This window comes from Moschus berezovskii, chromosome 8, assembly GCF_049115385.1.
Source record: "Moschus berezovskii isolate FMDL1 chromosome 8, NW_MosBer_1.0, whole genome shotgun sequence".
Classification (NCBI taxonomy): domain Eukaryota; kingdom Metazoa; phylum Chordata; class Mammalia; order Artiodactyla; family Moschidae; genus Moschus; species Moschus berezovskii.
In genome coordinates, this window is record NC_142467.1 from 103,042,328 (window position 1) to 103,066,452 (window position 24,125).

Consider the following 24,125-nt stretch of genomic DNA (forward strand, 5'->3'; position numbering starts at 1 on the left):
GTGGTGAAGGTGGTCACTTATTTAGGCTCACTTGTTCAGTCATCTTGTTGGGAGGGAGGAACACTGCAAACAAATATCACTGGAGTGTGTGGGGAGTGCTCGCAGTGTTTCAGCCACACTGGGTTTGCCCCCGCTCATGGTGTGTGTGCTTTCCCAGTCTACACTGCTTGGGCTCCAGGTTGCTCTGCAGGGGAACTGTCTGAAGTGGGCCCTGGGTTGCATGCACTTCCCAGGTCTAAGCCATTCAGGTTCAGGTTCTCGGGTACTCCACAAAGGCGCAGAGTCAGTTGGGCCTGCATTTTGTGCCCTTCCCAGGTCCTAGCAGCTCAGGTGACCAGGTGCTTGGCGAGAGCACACTCCCCAGGTTCAGTGCATCTTATCACCTCCCAAGTCCCAACCGCTCTGTTTTCTGGTTGCGCAGAGGGTACACCATGTCAATTGTGCCATGAGTCTCTTCTGGGAAGCTGATCTCTGGCTGTGACCATCCCAGCAGATGTCAACCATCCAGGATCCCAGGAAGACTTGGTTAGCAACTGGGAGCCTGCTCGCAGTTTGGTAAGGGATGCCCTCTCTGGGGCCGAGTTTGCCCCTTTCTGGCTCTGGCTGCCACCTGCCTGACTCCCTGCCTCCAGCGGGGGATGGGCCAGTCCGCTGCCACTAACTCTCCTCTGGTATTTGCTCAGTTCTTTGTTCTGTGAGCAGCCCGGAAGTGCCTTAGGTTAGGGCTTTTCATGGGAAATTTCTCTCTCTCTCTCTCTGGCTATCCCACAGTTTGGATTGCTATCTCACATTATCTCCCTCAGATTGCCCTCAGGGCATTCAGGCCCAGTCCTTACCTAAGCAATACAGCCTGTGCCTCCCTGTTCAGCCCCCACTTGCTAGTGGCAGATGCAAGCAACTGAGTTACTTCGCTGGGATTTGCAATTAGGCACGTAATATGAGGGTTTTATTTATTTATTTTTCCTCTTGGTTATGTTGCCCTCTGAGATTCCAAAACTCCCCACAGACCAGCCGATGAGAGGGTTTTCTGGTGTTTGGAAACTACTCCTCTTTTATGACTCCCTCCCGGGCCGGGTCTCCATCCCTAACTCTTTTGTCTCTCTTTTTATCTTTTATATTTTGTCCTACCTCTTTTTGAAGACAATGGACTGCCTTTCTGGGTGCCTGGTTCTCTGCCAACGTTCATAAGTTGTTGTGGAATAGCTCAGCGTTCAAATGTTCTTTCAATGAACTTGTGGGGGAGAAAGTGTTCTCCCCGTCCTATTCCTTCGCCATCTTAGGACCACCCCCTCAGCCCCCGGCTATTGCTTCTTTAACAAATTACAACACTAGCAAGTTAAAAGAAATACCGATCATAAAACTCTATGAGACAAAAAGCCTGAAGTCTCATTGAGCGAAAATGGAGATGTCTGCAAGACTGTGATCCTTCTGGATGCTCCAGGGAGAATGCACTTAGTATCTTGTTAATATTTTACTTTTAGTGGTCACCAGCAACGCTTAACTCATGGTCCTTCCTCTGTCTTCAAATCCAGATGCCTACAATTTTAAGTGTCTGACTCCAATTCTTCTTCCTTTCTCTTTCAATTTTAAAAAATCTATTGTGACTATACTAGTCCAATTTACATATCTGTGCTGATATTCCTACATCAAGATCAACTGTATTTTATCAGCTATTGTAATTAAGCCAGCTATGTAAAGTAAGATATTCCAAAGTTCTTAGCATGTGGACCTCTGTTGGAGGATCTTATTCTGCCTAACTGCAAAGTCTTTTTCTAATACAAATTATTTTATGTCACTTAAGAATACTTATGTACAAATCAACACAAAATTTATCACTACCTATAAAATTAAGTGAAAATCTTATCTTTCAAAATTACATACATGGAAGGGACTTCCCTGGTGGTCCAGTGGTTAAGGATCTGTGCTTCCAATGCAGGGAACACTGGGTTTTATCCCTGGTTGGGGAACTAAGGTCTCACATGCCATGTGGCTAGAAAATAAAAGAAAACAAACAAAAGACATCCTGAATTGTTTACAAAATTACATACAGAGAAGATTTTTGTTAAATACCTAAATCTAGCTATAACTGAACCTAACACAGAACCATTTCTTTGCTTCATAACACTTAGCATCTTGTTACAAACGAAGGGTCTGTGGGCCCCTGATCAGACTTGCTGAAAAATAATTTGAACTTAAACTACAATCCTTGGTAATTTTTAGAAATAGTGAATTTAGAGAAATGCTACTCTGGAATAGATTTTTCTCACCTTCACAGTGTTGATCATTACAGAAGTATAATTATCTGTACTGGGTGCTATCCTGTAAATTACATTTCCATAATGGAGAAAGGAGTTCATAAAAGTGCTATCTCATAGAATATGTTAAAGTAAAAATTGAAGTGGACAGTCTTTATAATATGGTAAGTTAATGGTTCACACATGCTAAGTCACTTCAGTTGTGTTCGACTGTTTGTGATTCTATGGACTGTAGCACTCCAGGCTCCTCTGTCCATGGGATTCTCCAGGCAAGACTACTGGAGTGGGTTGCCATGCCCTTCTCTATGGGATCCTGCTGACCTGGGCATAGTACCCACATCTCTTACTTTTCCTGCAATGGCAGGAGGGTTCTTTAATTTCTGATATAAGAAGGAAACCTTTTTGGCTTTGCAAAACTTTCATGAAATAAAAAGTTATAATACCCAAGTTATTATTACATTAAAGAAGGAAAGTTATCCCTTGTTTTGAAGAGGGCAATAGTCAGACATTTCTGGGATTGTGTATCCACCACAAATCAAAGCATTGAAGATCCAAAGGATCTATTCAAGACCAATTGTCAATATTATGCTTTTGAGGAAACTTGAACTGAGGGATGTGATGAGGTGCCGGAAGCCTCAGAGCTTTGGAAGTAGAAGAGTTAACAGAGAAGGAATGACAAAACTGAATTCACATAACTTATAATGGAGCCTCTTAGGAACAGAGAATCAGAAGAAAAAGTCGATTTTGTCCAGACCAGTGTCACCAGGGAATATCACATACTTAGAGGTTGATGTCACAAGAGGAAAGCATGTCTAATGAGCCGACATGGAAAGATGTAAACAACCCCTCTGCTGCAGGCCCTCAGCCTGTGCCTCTTTGGTTGGACAGGATGTAGTTGTTGCTTTTGCAGTCCTACATCTGGCTGAGAGGCCAGCGCTTGATCTCTTATTGCTGTCTTGTGGGGAGACAGAGCTTTGGCCTGCATTGCCAGCTACTTAGGGGGAAATTTTGACTTTCAGATGGAAACCTCCCGCACAGAGTTCCCAAACAGGTGAGACTGAGAGCTCCACAGACACTGCAGGAGAGAATCAGAGAGGATGGAAGCCAGGAACGTACCAGAGGTCACTTGAAGACCAATCTAGCATAGCCCAGAGGCAGAGGTCACTGTGGTTGTTTGCTGGGTTTCCTAAAAATGTATTTATTTATGATGCTGGAAAAGGAACAGTGCACCTGAAAATGTGAGTGACAGTGTTGACGATTAAATCATTCTAGTGGAAGCCCACAAAAGAACGAATGGGAGATATAAACTGTATCCAGTAAAAGTGGAACATGAGTCTAAGTTTCTTCTAATTAACAGGAGTAGAAAAATAGGGTATTAACTGTAGAGGGTCAGTCAGTGAGGTGAGGGCATTTCATTTTATTGTAAGAATGGACATATTAGATCGTGCCTCCACATAGCAGAGAATGATCTAAACTGAGGAAGTTTGCAAATACACTTTCAATAGCTGTGTAGGAAACACACACATTCCAGTACCTTCTCTCACTCTTGGGTTCACATAAGAGAAAAAAAAAAAAAGCTATGTAAGTGAAAAGACGTATGCTAGGGAGGTTTACTTTGCAACTATCTTATTATCTGTGAGGTTAAATATTTCTATCGATTTATTAACCATGCAGTGTTTCTCTATTAAAAAATTCTCTACAACTAGTTTGTTTTATATAGTGGTATCAGAGTGTTGTTATTCCTAAAAAATAAATAAATAAATAAATAATAAAATTGCATTCTTTGATAGAATTATTTTTAACAAAAACTGGAATTTGTGATTTAGTTCTTTCATATATGCAGAGATGTATTTGTGGGGATTGCACAAGAATTGATAAATTTTGTTGGTATTATCTATCAACATTCTCTTCATTTCTTTTCCAAAAGAATTTGGGTATAATTGACACATGACAATATATGAGTTACAGGTACACAGCTTGATCGTTCAATATTTGTTTATATTGCTAAATGATCACCACAGTAAACTTATTTAACATTTGTCACCACACATAGTCACAATTTCTTTCTTTTTTTATTTTTTAAATTTATTTATTTTATTTTTTAAATTTATTTATTTTAATTGGAGGCTAATTACATTATTGTATTGGTTTTGCCATACAATTACATGAATCTGCCTGTTCTTGTGATGAGAGTTTTTAGGATATACTGTCTCTAGGCAGCTTTCAATTATGCTTTAAAAAAAGTATTATGAACTATAGTTATCATGCTGCACAGTGCATACCGTGCACTGTTTTTTATTCTTATTTTTCTTACTGTAATAATTTAATCACTTTAATATTCTTAATGTGTCAACTCTTGCTGTAAGCAAAAGGAAAGTGAGAGTTCTTCAGCATCCTTAGTGGTGATAATTTCTTATATATATTTACTTCTATTTAGAGTTTATCATCTGTTATTCCTTATTATTCCTTTTGGCTTTCTCATTAAATCTTTTCCAAAAAGTTGCATCATCTGACCTTAATTTTTTACCATTTGTCTTATATTCTATAAGCATATTTGAATTCTTCTATCTACATTTGAGGTAAAATTATAATTTAGATACTTCTCCTTCCTCATACTGTAAATGTTCTTCTGTTATATTGTTTCACTTCGAAATCTTTGGCAATTTGATCTTGAATTAGTGGTCCATGTAATATTGTTAAATGTTTACTCTTTTGTGTCTTTTGGTCAGTTAGTTGTAGATTTTCATTCAATTTTATTATGTTCTATTGTTCAGAAAGGGGCTTCCCAGATGGTGCTAGTGATAATGATCTTGTCTGCCAATGCCAGAGAATTAAGAGATGCAGGTTCAAACCCTGGGTTGGGAAGATCCCCTGGAGGAGGGCATGGAAACTCACTCCAGTCTTCTTGCCCGGAGAATCCCATGGACAGATGGAGGCTACTGGCAAACTACAGTCCATAGGGACACATGGAGTCAGACAGGACTGAAGCAACTTAGCACATAGCACATTGATCAGGAAACAATATACTTAACATAATTGCACTCTCACCAATATAATTTGTTCTGTAAGTTCTTAGTTTTTGAAAAATATCTTAAAATGTGTTCTTAAACATACATAAATACTTTTACACAGATGCATCAATATCGTCCTGAATATATCATAAATTGTTTTTATATTTTAGTGACAAATAGTCATTATGTTTAATGTTTTCTACAATTTGTCCCTCACTTGTTTCATTCTCAATAATACCTCAGGGGCTTGCTTCCAATCAACCAGTATAATGTTGGTTCATTATTTTAATATCTGTATAATATCACATAATGTGACTGTGTGGCTCACACATTTGGTGGTCTATAACATTATGGAGAAAGCAAGAAAGTTCCAGAAAAACATCTATTTCTGCTTCATTGACTATGCCAAAGCCTTTGACTGTGTGGATCACAATCAACTGTGGAACATTTTTGAAGAGATGGGAATCCCAGACCATCTGACCTGCCTCTTGAGAAATCTGTATGCAGGTCAGAAAGCAACAGTTAGAACTGGACAGGAAACAACAGACTGGTTCCAAATAGGAAAAGGTGTACGTCAAGGTTGTATCTTGTCACCTTGCTTATTTAACTTATATGCAGAGTACATCATGAGGAACGCTGGGCTGGAAGAAGCACAAGCTGGAATCAAGATTGCTGGGAGAAATATCAATAACCTCAGATATGCAGATGCCACTACCCTTATGGCAGAAAGTGAAGAGGAACTCAAAAGCCTCTTGATGAAAGTGAAAGAGGAGAGTGAAAAGGTAGGCTTGAAGCTCAACATTCAGAAAACAAAGATCATGGCATCTGGTCCCATCACTTCATGGGAAATAGATGGAAAAACAGTGGAAACAGTGTCAGACTTTGTTTTTTTGGGCTCCAAAATCACTGCAGATGCTGATTGCAGCCATGAAATTAAAAGACGCTTGCTCCTTGGAAGGAAAGTTATGACCAACCTTGATAGTATATTAAAAAGCAGAGACATTACTTTGCCAACCAAGGTCCGTCTAGTCAAGGCAATGGTTTTTCCCGTGGTCATGTATGGATGTGAGAGTTGGACTATGAAGAAGGCTGATCGCCAAAGAATCGATGCTTTTGAACTGTGGTGTTGGAGAAGACTCTTGAGAGTCCCTTATACTGCAAGGAGATCCAACCAGTCCATTCTAAAGGAGATCAATCCTAGATGTTCATTGGAGGGACTGATGCTAAAGCTGAAACTCCAATACTTTGGCCACCTCATGAGACGAGTTGACTCACTGGAAAAGACTCTGATGCTGGGAAAGGTTGGGGGAGGGAGAAGAAGGGGACGACCGAGAATGAGATGGCTGGATGGCATCACCGACTCTGTGGACATGAGTTTGAGTGTACTCCGGGAGTTGGTGATGGACAGGGAGGCCTGGCGTGCTGTGATTCATGGGGTCGCGGAGAGTCGGACACGACTGAGCGACTGAACTGAACTGAACTGAACTGAACATTATTTATCCATAAGTGTCTATTACATCACTGCTGCAAAAATATTTTGAGAGGCTTAATTTAATACTGTGCTTTTCAACCAAGGATAATTGTGTCCCCCAGGTTTTTTTGAGCAATATTTGTAGACATTATTTGTTGTCACACTGATGAGGAGTAAGTGGTGGGAAAGGATATTTATAAACATGCTGCAATTTACAGGACAGACCCCCACCCCAGAGAAGGAGCAGGCAGAAAATGTTCAACAGCACAGAGATTGAGGAATTCTGAGTTTAAAACTATCTGTGTTTCTAGTATCAGTAACAATGTAGTTCCAATGTGGATTTTTATATATGTGTCTAAAGTGTATTGCTCACTTTTACACTGGGGTCTTTAGTCCCTTTTTAAAAGATGAGTTAGAGAAGAAACTAGTTAATTTCCTTCTAGATAGAAGGCCATTTATTCCAGTTTTTATTCAACAATCCAGCCTTTTCCAACCAAGTTGAATACAACCATCCCAAAGGATAGTGTTCATAAATAAGGGGACCTAATTCCTAATCATAACACATTATAACAAAACATCTACTATCTGCCAGAAATTTCTGGGTCATTATATGTTATGTTCTCTTGAGTCAAGGTCTTTTCTAAATTATTAATTCATGGCATAAGTGTTTAATCACTCCTATTATATATCATGTTTCAGTCAACTTTTGCTGTTCCATTCAGTTTTCTTTAATATGATTATATGAAATCATCCTTTATATTGGTTTCATATGTTAGCCATAATTGTCATTTCATAATTCACTCATTTTCTTAAGTGCATTTTTTAAATAAATGCAAATACATTCACATACCTTTGAGAAAATAATAAGTGAACAAGGCGGTTGTCTCTGATGGTAAGGCAGATTAAGTCTCTGATGATTAGTATCTTAAATTATAGTGGCAAAGACACAGTACAGTGAAATAATTACAGTGTCCTCTGGCTTAAATCACATAAAGAAATTTATCCATAATAAGAGAATGAATTTTCCTGACCTGCTCAGGCTTTATGGAGTATAGTGTGCAAAGACTTTTGCATAATGGACAAAGCCCAGAACTAGAATTAAAGTGTTGTATTTATTAAAAAGTCAAAACATTAAGCCCAAGAGTAACAAACAAATTAAAACCCATAAGAAAAGAGAGATAGAACTTGCCTAATTCAGTATCAGACCACACAGAGAGGTCAAATCATTTGGGAAAGCACAGGAAAGACATCTTCGACTGCTTCATATAACACATATGAAACTTTTGTTGTGTTTTGTACATTTTCATTTTTGAATTGTTAGTTTACTCTCATTGGTTATTTTTTTCTTGGAATATTAAATCTGTACAGTTTTTCACATCATATAGATATAACAGTTTCTTTCCTTGGAAAAGTGGTATGTTTCTTTCTGATTTATCCTGGGCATCAAGGAGATGTAGCTGAGGTTGGAATGTTGCCAAACCAAGGAAGCTTTCTTGGTCACATTGTCTCAGGAATGATTTGAGCTTGTTAGCTCTTCTACCTTCATTTTATTTGTCCCTCATACTTTTCATATTTCTTTACATAAGGGCAGAAAGTGACTGTAGCTAAAAGGAGCCTCAACTTTATTACTCTCTCAGAAGCTTATGAACTGGAATTTCTGCATACCACTTGAACTTTGTTTAGGAGAAAATTACAGGAGTTGCAAAGTGAAGCAGGTTCGATCCCTGAGTCAGGAAGATCTCCTGGAGGAGGGCATGGCAAACCACTCCAGTGTTCTTGCCTGGAAAATTCCTTGGACAGAGGATCCTGGTGGACTACAGGATAGGAGTCAGACACAACTGAAGTGACTTAGCACAAACACACACACAGAGGAGAAAATTAATCTGATCTGACCAGCTTGAGCTATAACCACTCACAGCCGAAGGAGGGTGGTTCTGGATGAGAAACTCATGACAGTAGCTGCTCAGGAGGTGATACAGTGTCTGTGAACCTGTGCCTTGTGGAATAGGAACAGTTCCTTTTTAATCAGAGGCACCTGAGCTCATATATTAAGTTGGCATACTAAGGTGACAGTGGTCAGAACTCAATCAAAGATGGTACTAAGCAGAGGATCTGATATAATTCACAGGATGTCCTTGCAACTAAATCCATAAAGTGCTGGGAACAACATGGAAGGAAGGATTCTCTGTGGACTGAAGTGTCAGCTGTAGCAGGGAGGCCACCTTGTTCCTCAGCATTCCTGTTGTTGTTGAGTGGCTCAGTCATGTCTGACTCTTTGCGATCCCATGGACTGCAGCACACCAGGATTCCCTGTCCTTCACTATCTCCTGGAGGTTGCTCAAACTCATGTCCATTGAGTTGATAATGCCATACAACCGTCTCATCCTCTGTCGTTTGCTTCTCCTTCTGCTTTCAATCTTTCCAGCATCAGGGTCTTTTCCAGTGAGTCAGCTCTTCGCATCAGGTGGCCAAAGTACTGGAGTTTCGGTTTCAACATCAGTCTTTCCAGTGGATATTCAGTGTTGATTTCCTTTAGGATTGACTGGTTTGATCTCCTTGCCATCCAAGGGATTCTCAAGAGTCTTCTCCAACACCACAGTTCAGAAGCATTCATTCTTCGATGCTCAGCCTTTCTTATGGTCCAGCTCTCACATCCATACGTGACTACTGGGAAAACAATAGTTTCGACTGTATGGAATTTTGTTGGCAAAGTGATGTCTTTACTTTTTAATACACTGAGTTTGTCATAGCATTTTTCCTGAAGAGCAAGCATCTTTTAATTTCATAGCCACAATCGCTGTCCACAGTGATTTTTGAAACACAAGAAAACAAAGTCTTTCACTGTTTCTACCTTTTCCCCATCTATTTGCCAGGAAGTGATAGGACCAGATGCCACGATCTTAGTTTTTTAAAGGTTGAGTTTTAAGCCAGCCTTTTCACTCTCCTCCTTCACCTTCATCAAGAAGCTCTTTAGTTCCTCTTCACTTTCTGCCATAAGGGTGATGTCATCTGCATATCTGAGGTTATTGGTATTTTTCCTGGCAATCTTGATTCCAGCTGTGATTCATCCGTCTCTGATCACTTCTCCTTTTACTCACTCCTCTCTCCCACTGGCTTTCTGTCTGGATCTGAACGTGTGGAACCAGCATCTTCCTCAGGTCCTTTGCAGTGATTGTTCCCTCTGCCTTCACTCTAGTGAGTGCCTTCTCCTAGAATCAAACTAGGTCCTTCTCTTCCTTTCTTAATGTCTCCTCAAATAAACCCTTGTTTTCAGCCCTTGTCTGAGCACTCAGAATAAAATAAGGTCTCCTACTACTCTCTCCTTTACACATGTTTCTGTTTTCTTTATACATCTGTCACCTTCTAACATATTATATATTTATTTGAATATCATCTTCCACTATCCTTGGATTGTGAGAGATTTGTTTTTAAATGTGTCTCAAATGTAGAGATATTTTATCCCATATGTGTGCACATATTTATCTCTTATAGGTACTTAGAATATGTATGTTCTCAACATGTTTCTCAATAAAACAGTAAAACATGAACTGCTTGGAAATATGCTCTAATAGGACAAAAATTTTGTGTTTGTGGTGAAATGAGGTATACCCTCAAGGAGAATTTATCTATATGGAACATATTAACATCAATTTTTTGTCATCAAAATGGAGATTACAGTAGTTTAGCTATTTAAGTAATGTCAGTTTGAGTGAAAATTATCATGTTATATATATTTTTTCCCAATAGTCACATCCATCATATGGAACCAGAGAACAAGACACAGATTTTAGAATTTCTCCTTTTGGGATTCTCAGAGGAAACAGAACTGCAGCCCATCATATTTGGGATTTTCCTCTCCATGTACCTGATCACTGTTTGGAAACCTGCTCATCATCCTGGCTGTCATCTCAGACTCCCACCTCCACACCCCTATGTACTTCTTCCTCTCCAACCTGTCCTTTGTAGACATCTGCTTCACCTCTACCACCATCCCAAAGATGTTGCAAAGCACTCAGACACAGAGGAAAGTCATAACTTATGAAGGCTGCATCGTCCAGGTGTATTTTTACTTACTCTTTGCAGGATTAGATGATTTTCTCCTGACTGTGATGGACTATGACCAGTATGTGGCCATCTGTCACCCTCTGCACTACACAGTCATCATGAGCCCCTGGGTCTGTGGGCTGCTCTTTCTGGTGTTCTGGATCATGAGTGCCCTGTTTTCCTTGTTACACAGCTTAATGGTGTTGCAACTGTCATTCTGCTCAGACTTGGAAATCCACCACTTTTTCTGTGAAATCAAATGGCTGATCCAACTTGCCTGTTCTGACCCATTTCTCAACAATATAATTGTGTATTTTGGATCGATAATTCAAGGGAGTGCTCCCCTTACTGGTATCCTTTACTCTTACTCTAAGATGTTGTCCTCTATCTGTGGACTCTCATCAGCTAAGGGGAAGTATAAAGCATTCTCCACCTGTGCATCTCACCTCTCGGTTGTCTCCTTATTTTACTGTTCGGCCTTAGGAGCGTACCTTAGCTCTGCTGCTGCCCACAGCTTACACTCAAGTGCAATTGCCTCGGTGATGTACACTGTGGTCACACCCATGCTGAACCCCTTCATCTACAGTCTGAGAAATAAAGACATAAAGAGGGCTCTAAAAAGATTCTTTGGAATGGAAGCATTTATAAAAGAGCCATTTGCCCTTGGGCTGAAGAACTGCCCATGATAGAAGGGCTCAAAGCCTCATAGGTAGGTATGTGATTCTTTGATTAGATTGTGATAATAGCAAAAGTTTCTTCAATTTATTGTCTGATATTTCCCTTTCTTTGATTTCAACTTCTCTATACAATTTTAAAAACATCTTTTATTAACTTTTCTCTTTTCTGTTATCTAAGTTTTTTCTTTTGTCACTTTTCTGCTTTCTGAAATTGATTCAAAACCTCATGTGAAACCTATATGTAAATTTCCATTTATCTCATGAGACTTCACACATTTCTTAAAAATAAATTCTTCTGAAATGATACACTTTATACTGAGTAATTTTTCTTTCTTTTTACTAAAAGAATAATCATGAATTTTGATACTTCTATGGAAAATAGCTAACTTGAAAACCAAACCAATTACATAATTTCATAGGAGAGTAAAATATGAAACTACAGTCTATGATGTTTTAGGTCTTCATACCTTGGAAAGTCACTACCATAACTGCTCTTTCCAAAAATGTAGATGTTAGCAGATAGTGTATTTCATAAAAGGTCACCTGATTTTATTCCCTAACAGTGTACTAGTCTCTATTTATTAATAGCTCAGTGTCCACATTGCCTTCAGGAGTTACTGGTAAAACTGAGCATCAGATGCATGTCTCTAAATGAAATCTATGTGAAACAAAGATTTCAATAAAGAGTTTGACATAATAAGACCTAGAGTCAGAGAAGACCTTAAGTTTGATGTAGCAAAAATTTGTGTCAGATTATATCTTTGCAAGCGATTTTTTCATGGTGTCCATTTACTTATTGATGTATGTGATTTAGTGTCTGTTTGTAAAGGGGTTTATCATTGAGGTGAAGGATTTTTTTGGTGTAATTATATTTTTCTGCTTGAAAACTTCCATTGTTACCTACAATTAAATGACTCCTTCCGTTTCTCTAGATGAAGCATTTCTCCCATTCCATTTCTGAAATAACCAATAAAAGAGCTGTGAATGAATAATTTAAATACCATATTTGTATGATGTACATGATATATATAATATTATATATATGATATATATCTCCAAATTATGGCTATCTAGATTTAAATTCCCATCTAGTCCTGTGATAAAGGTACAATTTTATCAAAAATAGGCATATCCTTTTAAACTTTCTTGCTTACCTACAAGGAAACCTAAATGGAATCCTTTTTAAATAAAATTGTATGACATAAACTTGAATAATAGGGTAGTCATGAATGATATTCATATCACAACAATTGCCTTTCCTTCAGTCCTATTCACTTGGGCTATAGTATTAGTTAGCTGTTGCAACATAGCACATCATCCTAAAAGCAATGATTTAGTGTAACGAATCTTTTATCTAATGAGTTTCTGTAATGGGGAGTTGATCTGAGTTATGATTGTTTCCTCAAGGATCGACTATCAGCTGTCAGGCTCTGTTTTGTGTTTTAAAGGCTCCTCCACAATGGTGTGTGCATTTGTAGTGGTCTTCTGTCTTGAACAACTTTATGTCAATTTCTTCCTTTTATGTAAGTAGGTTAGTCTTTAGCTTATTGTGGATGGTGATTAGATGAGGGTTGGACCACAAAAAAGGCTGAACACCAAAGAATTGATGCTATCCAACTGTGGCACTGGAGAAGACTCTTGAGAGTCCCTTGGTCTGAAAGGAGATCAAACCAGTCAGTCCTATAGGAAATCAACCCTGATGATGAGGCTGAAGCAACAATACTTTGGCCACCTGATGCAATGAGTCAACTCATTGGAAAAGACCCTGATGCTGGGAAAGATTGAATGTAAAAGGAGAAGGAGGTGGCAGAGGATGAGATGGTTGGATTTCATCATTGACTCAATGGACATGAATTTGAGCAAGATCTGGGAGATGGCAAAGGACAGGGAAGCCTGGAGTGCTGCAGTCCATGAGGTTGCAAAGAGTTGGACATGACTTAACGATTGAACAACAGTCTTTGGTTTATAAGAAAAACAAACAAAACTGGATTTCTCAAATGTTAATTGCTATATTTAAATTTCACTGTTCCTAAATCCATATATGTCGCTTTCTTCCCAGTTAGAGGAGTTGTCTCTCACCAATTTCTGTGTGATTAAAATACTACCCTTAACAATGCACAGAAAAAAATTTTAATTCTTAACTCCATGCATGGTTTTCCCATGGAATTCGCCAGGCAAGAATACAGGAGTGTGTTGCCATTCCCTTCTCCAAGGGATTATCCCAACCTAGAAATTGAACCTGCGTATCCTTCATTGCAGGTGGATTCTTTACCATCTGAGATATATGTTAGCAGGAGCAGCTTATGATTGGACAAATATCTCTATTAGATTTCTATTGCTTCTTTAACAAATTATGACACAAGCAAGTTAAAAGAAGTACCTATCATAAAGTTCTATGAGACAAAAATCCTGAAGTCTCAATGAGCAAAAATGGAGATGTCTGCAAGACTGTGATCCTTCTGGATGCTCCAGAGAGAATGCACTCAATATGTTGTTAATATTTTACTTCTAGTGGTCACCAGCATCGCTTAACTCATGGTCCCTCCTCTGTCTTCAAATCCAGATGCCTACAATGTTAAATGTCTGACTCCAATTCTTCTTCCTTTCTCTTTCACATTTAGAAAATCTACTGTGATTATATTAGTCCAAACTGCATATCTGTGTTAACATTCTTACATCAAGATCAACTGTATTTCATCAGCTACTGTAATTAAGCCAGTTATGTAAGGTAGGATTTTCCAAAGTTCTTAGCATGTGAACATCTTTTGGAGGATCTTATTCTGCCTACTGCAAAGTCTTTTTCTTTTTTTTTATGGTGGTTTTATTTTATTTTTTTTATTTTTTAAATTTTAATTAGAGGCTAATTCTTTACAATACTGTATTGGTTTTGTCATACATTGACATGAATCCACCCCGGGTGTTATGTCACTTAAGAATATTTCTATAAAAATCAACAAAAACTTTATCACTACCTATAAAAATGAGTGAAAATCTTTCAAAATTACATACATGGAAGGGACTTCCCTGGTGGTCCAGTGGTTAAGGATCTGTGTGTCCAATGCAGGGGACACTGGGTCCTATCCCTGGTTGGGGAATTAAGGTCTCACATACCATGTGGCCAGAAAATAAAAGAAAACAAACAAACAAAAGACACCCTGAATTGTTTTCAAAATTACATACAAGGAAGATTGTATTGAATACCTTAGTCTATGCATAACTGAATCTAACATAGGATTACTTATTTGCTACCCAAACTGTGATTCAGATGAGGACCTGAAGCATCAACACTTAGCATCTTTTAGAAATGAAGGGTCTGTGGGACCCTGATCAGACCCGCTGAAAAATAATTTGAACTTGAACTACAATCCTTGGTAATTTGTAAGAATAGTGAATTTAGAGAAATGCTACTCTGGAATAAATTTTCTCACCTTCATAGTGTTGATCTTTCAATTAAGTTCATTTGCCCAGTCACGTCTGACACTTTGTGACCCCATGGACTGCAGCACGCCAGGCTTCCCTGTCCATCACCAACTCTTAGAGGAAAACATAGGCAGAACACTTGATGACATAATTCAATCCCACTCCTAGGCATGTACCTTGAGGAAACCAAAACTGAAGAAGACACATGTGTTCCATAGTTCCATGCAGCACTGTTTACAGTAGCTAGAACATGGAAGCAACCTAGATGTCTGTCAACAGATGAATGGATAAAGTAGTGCGGTACATATAGACAATGGAATATCACTCAGCCATAAAAAGGAGTGCATGTGAGTCAGTTCTGATGAGGTTGATGAACCTAGAATTCTACGGGCTCAAGCAAATAAAAATCCTAAGTCTAGCCCAGATACAAAGGTGGAGAGAGAGACACCTCCTCCTAATGAAAGGTGCTTCAGTGTCACATTTCAAGAGACTTGGGCACAGAGAAAGCTCCACTTAGGGCCATCTCAACAAACAGGTATAATTTCAATTCAGTAACGTTTTATTTTTCTTCCAATTTTAGCAGATGAATGATCTTAGAAAACACCGATGTATATGTGTCTGTCTTTTTTTTTTCATTTATTTTTAATGATGTATCATTCATTGAGATAATGTCATATAAGTTTCATGTGTACAAACATTTCTTTTTTTACTTCTCTGTACAGGACAGAGCACTCCCAAGCAAAACTTGTTTCCACTCATCATGATAATGTCGATCCCCTTTAAGCAATTCACCCTCCCCTCAGTTCCATTTCCCTCATGTAGAGAACTCTATTCTCTGTATCTACATGTTAGATCTTGTTTGCTTTGGAGTGCTCATTTACTAGCTTTGTTTGTTTGTTTGTTCTATTTCACATTTGAGTGAAATCAAAGGATGTTTGTCTTCCTCTATCTGATTTATTTTACTTAGTAAAACACCCTTAAATTTCATCCATGTTGTTGCAAATGAAAGGTTTCATCTTTTTCATTCTGAGTAGTATCCCATTGTGTGTGTGTATGTATGTATATATATATATATACTTATATACAGATATATAACATCTTTTTTATACATTCATCCATTGATAGAAAGTGAAAGTCACTCAGTTATGTCTGAGTCTTTGCCACCCCATGGACTATACAGCCCATGGAATTCTCCAGGCCAGAATACTGGAGTGGGTAGCCTTTCCAACCCAGTGTCTCCTGTATTGCAGGCAGATTATTTACCAGCTGAGCCACAAGGGAAGTCCATACATTGATGGGCCTAGATATTTTCCTTGTATCTTGACTATTTTAAATCTTACTGTGATCAACTTAAGGGTGCATGCATCTTTAAAAACAAGTGCTTTCATGTTTGGGAATAAATACTCAGGAGTGAAATAGCTGAATCATATGATAGTTCCTAATTATTTGGGGAATCTTTACTTTGTTTTCCATTGTAGCTGTACCAATTTAAATTCACACCATCAAGGCACACATATGTGGACAATTAGCTTATAATAAGCAATATTTGATAGAGAAAAGATACTCTCTACAATAAAAAGGTTTCCCTTTTCTCCATATGATCACCAACACTTATTTCTTGCCTTTTTGATAATGCCATTGTAACAGGCATGAGATAAATTCTCATTGTGGCTTTGATTTGCATTTCCTTAATAATTACAGTAAGTTCCTTTCATATTAAAATTCAAGTTGCTAACTTTTAAAATGTGACCATGTGTTCCCATATCCAGCTATGTAAGTTAGTTAACATGTCTGGCATTATCTGTAAGAGTTAGGTACCTAGGCTAACTTTGTTGGACTCACAAACACACTTTTGGAACAGAAGTCGTTTGTAAGTAGGGGACTTTTTAGAGTGATATTACATATTTCTTTCTGTGTCAGCTGGTCATCTGTGTGTCTTTTTTGAGAGCTCCCCTGGTAGCTCAGCTGGTAAAGAATCCCCCTGCAATGCAGGAGACTCCAGCTTGATCCCTGGGTCAGGAAGATCCCATGGAGAAGGAATAGGCTACCTACTCCAGTATTCTTGAAAAAAAAAGATCTATTAAGATTCTCTGCTCATTTTAAAATCTAGTTCTTTTGTTGCTGTTGTTATGTGAGTTATTTGTATATTTTAACATCAACTGCTTATCAGATATATCCCTTGTAAATATCTTCTTCCATTTGGTAGTTTGTCTTTTCATTTTGTTAATGATTTCCTTTTCTATACAATGCTTTCTCAGTATGATACAGTATCATTATTTATTCTTGGTTTTGTTTCCCTTGCCTAAGGAGATATATATCTAGAAAAGATATTACTAAAACCAATGTCAAAAAGCTTACTGGCTTTGTCTTCTTTTAGGTGTCCTATGGATTTAGTCCCAGAGCTTATAGGCTGTGTTTTCTTTTGATGTTTTATAAATTCAACCCCAAGGAAGTTAGAAGCAGCAGGAGAGGTGGCACCAACTCTGGCACACCAGCATCGGTTCCTGCAGCATAGGAAGGAGCAGAGGTGGCAGTGGGGCATGGGACCCCGTCCCCCCAAGCTGCCTAGGTGTCCATGACCCTGTGTCCCCTGCTGCCAACCTCCATATCTGCAGTGTTAGAGCTGGCAAAGCTTACCACACTGGACATGCCACATCACCCCTACTACCCCAGCTCCACCGACTACCATCATCCTGCCCCATATGGCAGCAGAAGCTATGACTCAGAAGATCTCAGAGAAGCTACACAGAAAAGCATTACAAGCATATCAGAAAACTACCCACCCAGCGTCCCAAGCAGCACACCAGAAGCACTGACAGCATCAAGGTACCATACCCCAGAGGCACAAAAGCAATAGCTAGGGCACAGGGTAACTCCTCTGACAGAGGTCATGGAGGGTCTAAAGTGCAAATTCATAACCGTAGGTGGAATTGGAAAAAAAAAAAAAAGCTATATCATGTCGCCACCTACTGGACAAAGATAGAAAAACATGAAAGTTCTATCCTGAACCCTTCAGCCTGCTGAGCCCCCAGGACGTTAAAACTCAAAGTAACATTGTAAAGTAATTAGCCTCCAATTAAAATAAATAAATTTTAAAAAATAAAATAAATAAAAGTGAGCAGAAGACCTGACTAAACATTTTCCCAAAGAAAAAATACAGATGGCCAACAAGAACACACACAAAAAAAGTGTAAACATTTTTTTTAAATATCACACAAGTCAGTTATATTGAACAATTCAAACAGATTATCATATACATGTCTTCAGGTAGAGTATCCAAGAGAACATAAGTTTGAATGAATCATTCAATATAATAGATATGTGTGATAAGGAAGTGGCAAACCACTCCAGTACTTTTGCCTGGAAAATCCCATGGATGGAGGAGTGTGGTAGGCTACAGTCCACAGGGTTGCAAAGAGTCAGACATGACTGAGCGACTTCACTTCACTTCAATGTTACTTTGCAAAAGACTTCATTTTCATGTTGTCCATCTATTTCGTGAACTTCCAGATGTCCAAGCTGGATTTAGAAAAGGCAGAGGAACCAGAGATCAAATTGCCAACATCCATGGGATCACTGAAAAAGCAAGAGAGTTTCAGAAAAACATCTACTTCTGCTTTATAAACCATGCCAAAGTCTTTGCCTGTGTAGGTCACAACAAACTGTGGAAAATTCTTCAAGAGATCAACCTGACCTGCCTCTTGAGAAATCTATTTGCAGGTCAGGAAACAACAGTTAGAACTGGACGTGGAACAACAGTCTGGTCCAAATAGAGAAAGGAGTGTTTCAAGGCTTTATATTTAACTTATACACAGAGCACATCATAAGAAACTCTGGGCTGGATGAAGCACAAGCTGGAATCAACATTGTCAGGAGAAATATCAATAACCTCAGATAGGCAGATGACACTACAGTCATGGCAGAAAGTGAAGAAGAACTAAAGAGCCTCTTGATGAAAGTGAAAGAGGAGAGTGAAAAAGTTGGCTTAATGCTCAACATTCAGAAAACTAAGATCATGACATCTGGTCCCATCAATTCATGGAAAATAGATCGGGAAACAGTGGAAACAGTGACAGACTTTATTTGGGGGGGCTTCAAAATCACTGCAGATGATGACTTCAGCCATGAAATTAAAAGACACTTGCTCCTTGGAAGGAAAGTTATGACCAACCTGGATAGCATATTAAAAAGCAGAGACATTACTTTACTAACAAAGGTACAGCTATGTCAAAGCTATGGTTTTTCCAGTAGTCATGTATGGATGTGAGAGTTGGACTATAAAGAAAGCTGAGGGCCAAAGAATTGATGCTTTTGAATTATGGTTTGGAGAAGACTCTTGAGAGTCCCTTGGACAGCAAGGAGATCCAACAAGTTCATTCTCAAGGAAATCAATCCTGAATATTCATTGGAAGGACTGATACTGAAGCTGAAACTCCAGTACTTTGGCCATCTGATGTAAAGAACTAACTCATTTGAAAAGACTGATGCTGGGAAAGATTGAAGGCAGGAGAAGAAGGGGATGACAGAGGATGGTTGGATGGCATCACTGACTCAATGGACATGCGTTTGAGTGAACTCCGGGAGTTGGTGATGGCCAGGGAAGCCTGCAGTTCATGGGGTCACAAAGAGTCAGACATGACTGAGTGACTGAACTGAACTGAACTTGATGCCTCAGGGGCTTCCCAGCTGACATTAGTGGTAAAGAACCCCTGGCTGCCAATGCAGGAGACTCAAGCTATGGCTTTTGATTCCTGGATCAGGAAGATGCCCTGGAGGAGGAAATGGCAACTCACCCCAGTATTCTTGCCTGGAGAATCCCATGGACAGAGGAGCCTGGCAGGCTACAGTCAGAAAGGTCACAAAGAGACATGACTGAGCAAAGCATGGACACACATGATAGGTATTGTGGAAACAAAACTGAATAAGGAATAGAATCCTAAATAGACGAATAAACTACAGTGACAACTAGCAAGATACAGTGTATGTCAACGTCCGAAATATCAGAAGGAGCAGCTAAGGTGGTGATGCAAAGGAATGATGTACACAGACATGAAGTCAGTGGTCTGAAATTTTACTTGTAATAAACACACAGATAGCCGTGAATGTCTTCAATAGTTTTCCCTGAATTGGAGCAGTACAACTCATGACTATTCTTTATTAAAATAACTCTTGGATAAGGGGGAAATCACTAAGCTTAATCAAATGGGTTACATAAATTGTATGAAAGAGGTGAGATCAAATAAATGGAAATTTCAAGAAATTAAGGAAGGAGCAACATCTGCTTCCACAGTCTGATCTCAAAAATTGCAAGTTCTGCCTGTGAGGTTTTACATCTTTTAGTCAGGCTCCCTTCTTCAGCTTAGAACAACTGGTCTTTTAATCATTGTCCTCCTAAAGAATGCTTTCAGAGCGGCCTTTCCTTGTTCCTCAGACTGTAGATGAAGAGGTTCAGCAAGGGGGTGACCACAGTGTACATCACTGAGGCTGTTGCACTTGAGTGTGAGCTTTGGGTAGTAGCAGAGCTAAGGTACACTCTTAAGCATGTACAATAAAATAAGGAGACAACCGAGAGGTGAGATGCACAGGTGGAGAATGCTTTATACTTGCCCTGAGCTGATGAGATTTCACATATGGAGGAAACTATCCTAGAGTAAGAGTAAAGGATACCAGCTAAGGGAGCACCTCCCAGCAGGACAGTTGCAAAATACATCACCATCTCATTAAGAAAGATGTCAGAACAGGCAAGTTGGACCAACTGTTCGAGTTCACAGAAATAGTGAGGGATTATCACCTCACTGCCAAAGGGCAAACTCAACACCATTAAAGTTTGCAAGAAGGAATGCAGGGCACTGATGACCCAGGACACCAGCACCAGCGCTCCACAGAGCCGGGGCTCATGATGACCGTGTAGAGCAGGGGGTGGCAGATGGCCATGAAGCGGTCATAGGCCATCACAGTCAGGAGGAAGTCATCCAACCCTACAAACAGTGCAAAAAAATACACCTGGGCGATGCAACCTTCATAGGTGATAACTTTGTTCTGGGTCTGGATGTCCCACAGCATCTTTGGGATGGTGGTGGATGTGAAGCAGATGTCTACAAAGGACAGGTTGGAGAGGAAGAAGTACATGGGTGTGTGGAGGTGGGCGTCTGCACTGACGGCCAGGATGATGAGGAGATTTCCAATCACAGTGATTAGGTACGTGGAGAGGAAGGCCCCAAATATGATGGGCTGCAGTTCAGATACCTCTGAAAATCCCAGAAGAAGAAAACCTGAAACATGCGTTAGGTTCCTTGGTACCATGTGGTGGAGGTGACCTAAAGGAAAGGGGAAAATATGTCTAATTTTCACAAAAACGACATTGCTCACATCATTGAAAAACTGCTATTTCTATTTTGCCTAATTATATTTAAATATATTTCCTTAACTAAGTTCTCCTTTGTTTATGGATTTGCGCCCCACCCTGTTTATTTAACTTAAATGCAGAGTACATCATGAGAAATCCTGGGCTGAAAGAAGCACAAGCTGGAATCAAGATTGCTGGGAGAAATATCAATAATCTCAGATATGCAGATGACACCACCCTTATGGCAGAAAGTGAAGAGGAACTAAAAAGCCTCTTGATGAAAGTGAAAGAGGAGAGTGAAAATGTTGACTTAAAGCTCAACATTCAGAAAACTAAGATCATGGCATCTGGTCCCATCACTTCATGGGGAACAGATGGGGAAACAGTGGAAACAGTGTCAGACGTCTAGTCAAGGCTATGGTTTTTCCAGTAGTCATGTATGGATGTGAGAGTTGGACTGTGAAGAAAGCTGAGCACCGAAGTATTGATGCTTTTGAACTGTGGTGTTGGAGAAGACTCTTGAGAGTCCCTTGGACTGCAAGGAGATCCAACCGGGAGGATATGGGGAAGAGGGAGGTGGGAGGGGGGTTCAAGAAAGGGAACACATGTACACCCGGAGCAGATTCGTGTCAATGTATGGCAAAACCAACCAATATATTAATGTAAGGTAATTTGCCTCCAATAAAATAAAAAAATTAAATAAATTAAATAAAATAAAGGAGATCAGACCTGGGTGTTCATTGGAAGGACTGATGCTGAAGCTGAAACTCCAATACTTTGGCCACCTCATATGAAGAGTTGACTCACTGGAAAAGACCCTGATTCTTGGAGGGATTGGGGGCAGGAGAAGAAGTGGACGACAGAGGATGAGATGCGTGGATGGCATCACCGATTCGATGGACATGAGTTTGGGTAAACTCCGGGAGTTGGTGACGGACAGGGAGGCCTGGTGTGCTGATATTCATGGGGTCACAAAGAGTCGGACACGACTGAGAGACTGAACTGAACTGACTGAGGGAATTTCTGTGTCATCTGGAATTCACAAGATCGTCCCAGTTGCTGCTTTTTCCCCGGGATATCATCTATTCCACAGAAGAAATACTTTCATTCATTTGGGGATTATAAACTGAGTGATGATCATGTTCCAGGTATGTCTTGGCTATGAGTATAGGGTTTTAAAACACAAAATCTCTAAGAATCCAGTCACAAAGTAAACATAAGCAAGTCATATATGTGTGTGGGTATGTGTGTGTGCTCAGTGATTCTTTCCCATTCCATGCACTGTAGCCCGCCAGGCTCTTCTGTTCATGAGGTTTTCCAGGCAAGAACATTGGAGTGGGTTGTTATGCCCTCTGCTGGGGATCTTCCCCACCCAGAGATAGAACCCCGGTCTCCTGAGTCTCCTGCATTGCAGGCGGGTTCTTTAATGCTGAGCTACCAGGGAAGTCCATATATATGTGAATATATATTAAATATATACATATATATATAACATAGGTTATATATAACTTTTTAATGGTGACTGTTGCTATGAAGAAAACTGAAAGGTTTTAGGGAAAGAGTAGAGAAGACATGCTATTTTTTAGATTCAAGAATGAAAGAGTAGGAGCCATGAACATATCAGGTGAAGTGTATGCTTGGCAGGGAGAATAGCCTGTGCAAATGCACTGAGGAAAGTGCTTGTTTAAGGTGTTCAAGAGAAAAAAGGAAACCAATGTGGGGAGGGTGTAGGGCAAGAGGGAGTGAGGAGAGATGTTATCAGAGGACGCTGAGGGACAAGGTGACCTCTGTGGTGGTGCTGAAACTTCAAATCATAAGACTTTCATCCACCTCATGTAACTAGTACTTTATGAAATTGTTGCAGAGATATCCAATGTGTTTAAATGGATCCCTTTTGTTGACTGAGTTCTGACCTCTGTGTATGAGTCACCTTGCTGTGCTCAGCTGCTTCAGTCATGTCCGACTCTTTATGACCCCATGGACTACAGCCTGCCAGGCTCCTCTGTTCATGGGATTTTCCAGTCAAGAATACTGGAATGGGTTGCCATGCCCTCCTTCAGGGGATCTTCCCAACCCAGGGATTGGACCCAGGTCTCCCACATTGCCAGCAGGTTCTTAGAGTCACCTTAAATATATGAACTCAGTACCACCTCTGTGAGGACTTCTCATACTCCACCAGGCACCACACACACACATGCACAGGCACACACACACACACACAGGTGTGCACACACACACACATACAGTAAACACTGGCCACCTAAGCTTTGTTACTTCTATGTTTTTCACCCCTCATCCCTAACTACCTTGATTAAGTTAGAGTTTGATACAACCCCCATTGATAAGATCAAGTTATGTAAAATGGTATCCAAAAATTGCAGTTTGTAAATATTCTTGGTACCAATATACTTGGGATTCAATTTTGGTATGGCCATTTTACACTTGTATTAAAGATCATTAAAATGTAGTTGAATGTGAACCTATGGGTTTCCAGGGGGAAAGATGAGGGGAAGGGACAGTTAGAGAGTTTGGGATCCACATGAACACAATGCTATATTTAAAGTGGATAACCAACAAGGTCCTGCTGTATAACACAGGGTACTCTGCTCAATGTTATGTCTCAGTCTGGATGGAATGGGAGTTTGGAGGAGAATGGATATATGTATAAGTATGGCTGAGTCCCTTTGCTGTTCACCTGAAACTATCACAACATTGTTAATTGGATATACTCCAATATAAAATAAAAAGCTTGTTCAATGAATGTACATGTCTATATATATCTTGTCTCAAAACTTGAATTTTAAGGTATATGTATACATCAGGAGACAGAGAGGGATTGGGGAGGGGGTAGAGAGAGATAGAAATGGACACAAGAGGGAATAAAGACCTAACAAACTCAAA

The 24,125-nt window shown here is 39.6% G+C and overlaps 2 pseudogenes; one reads left to right on the forward strand and one right to left on the reverse strand.

Annotated features, from left to right (window-relative positions):
• Positions 1-10,458: 10,458 nt before the first annotated feature.
• Positions 10,459-11,467, forward strand: LOC148777170 (olfactory receptor-like protein OLF4; annotated as a pseudogene).
• An 8,815-nt stretch (positions 11,468-20,282) lies between these two features.
• On the reverse strand, positions 20,283-21,181 carry LOC148777171 (olfactory receptor-like protein OLF4; annotated as a pseudogene).
• Between the last annotated feature and the right edge of the window lie 2,944 nt (positions 21,182-24,125).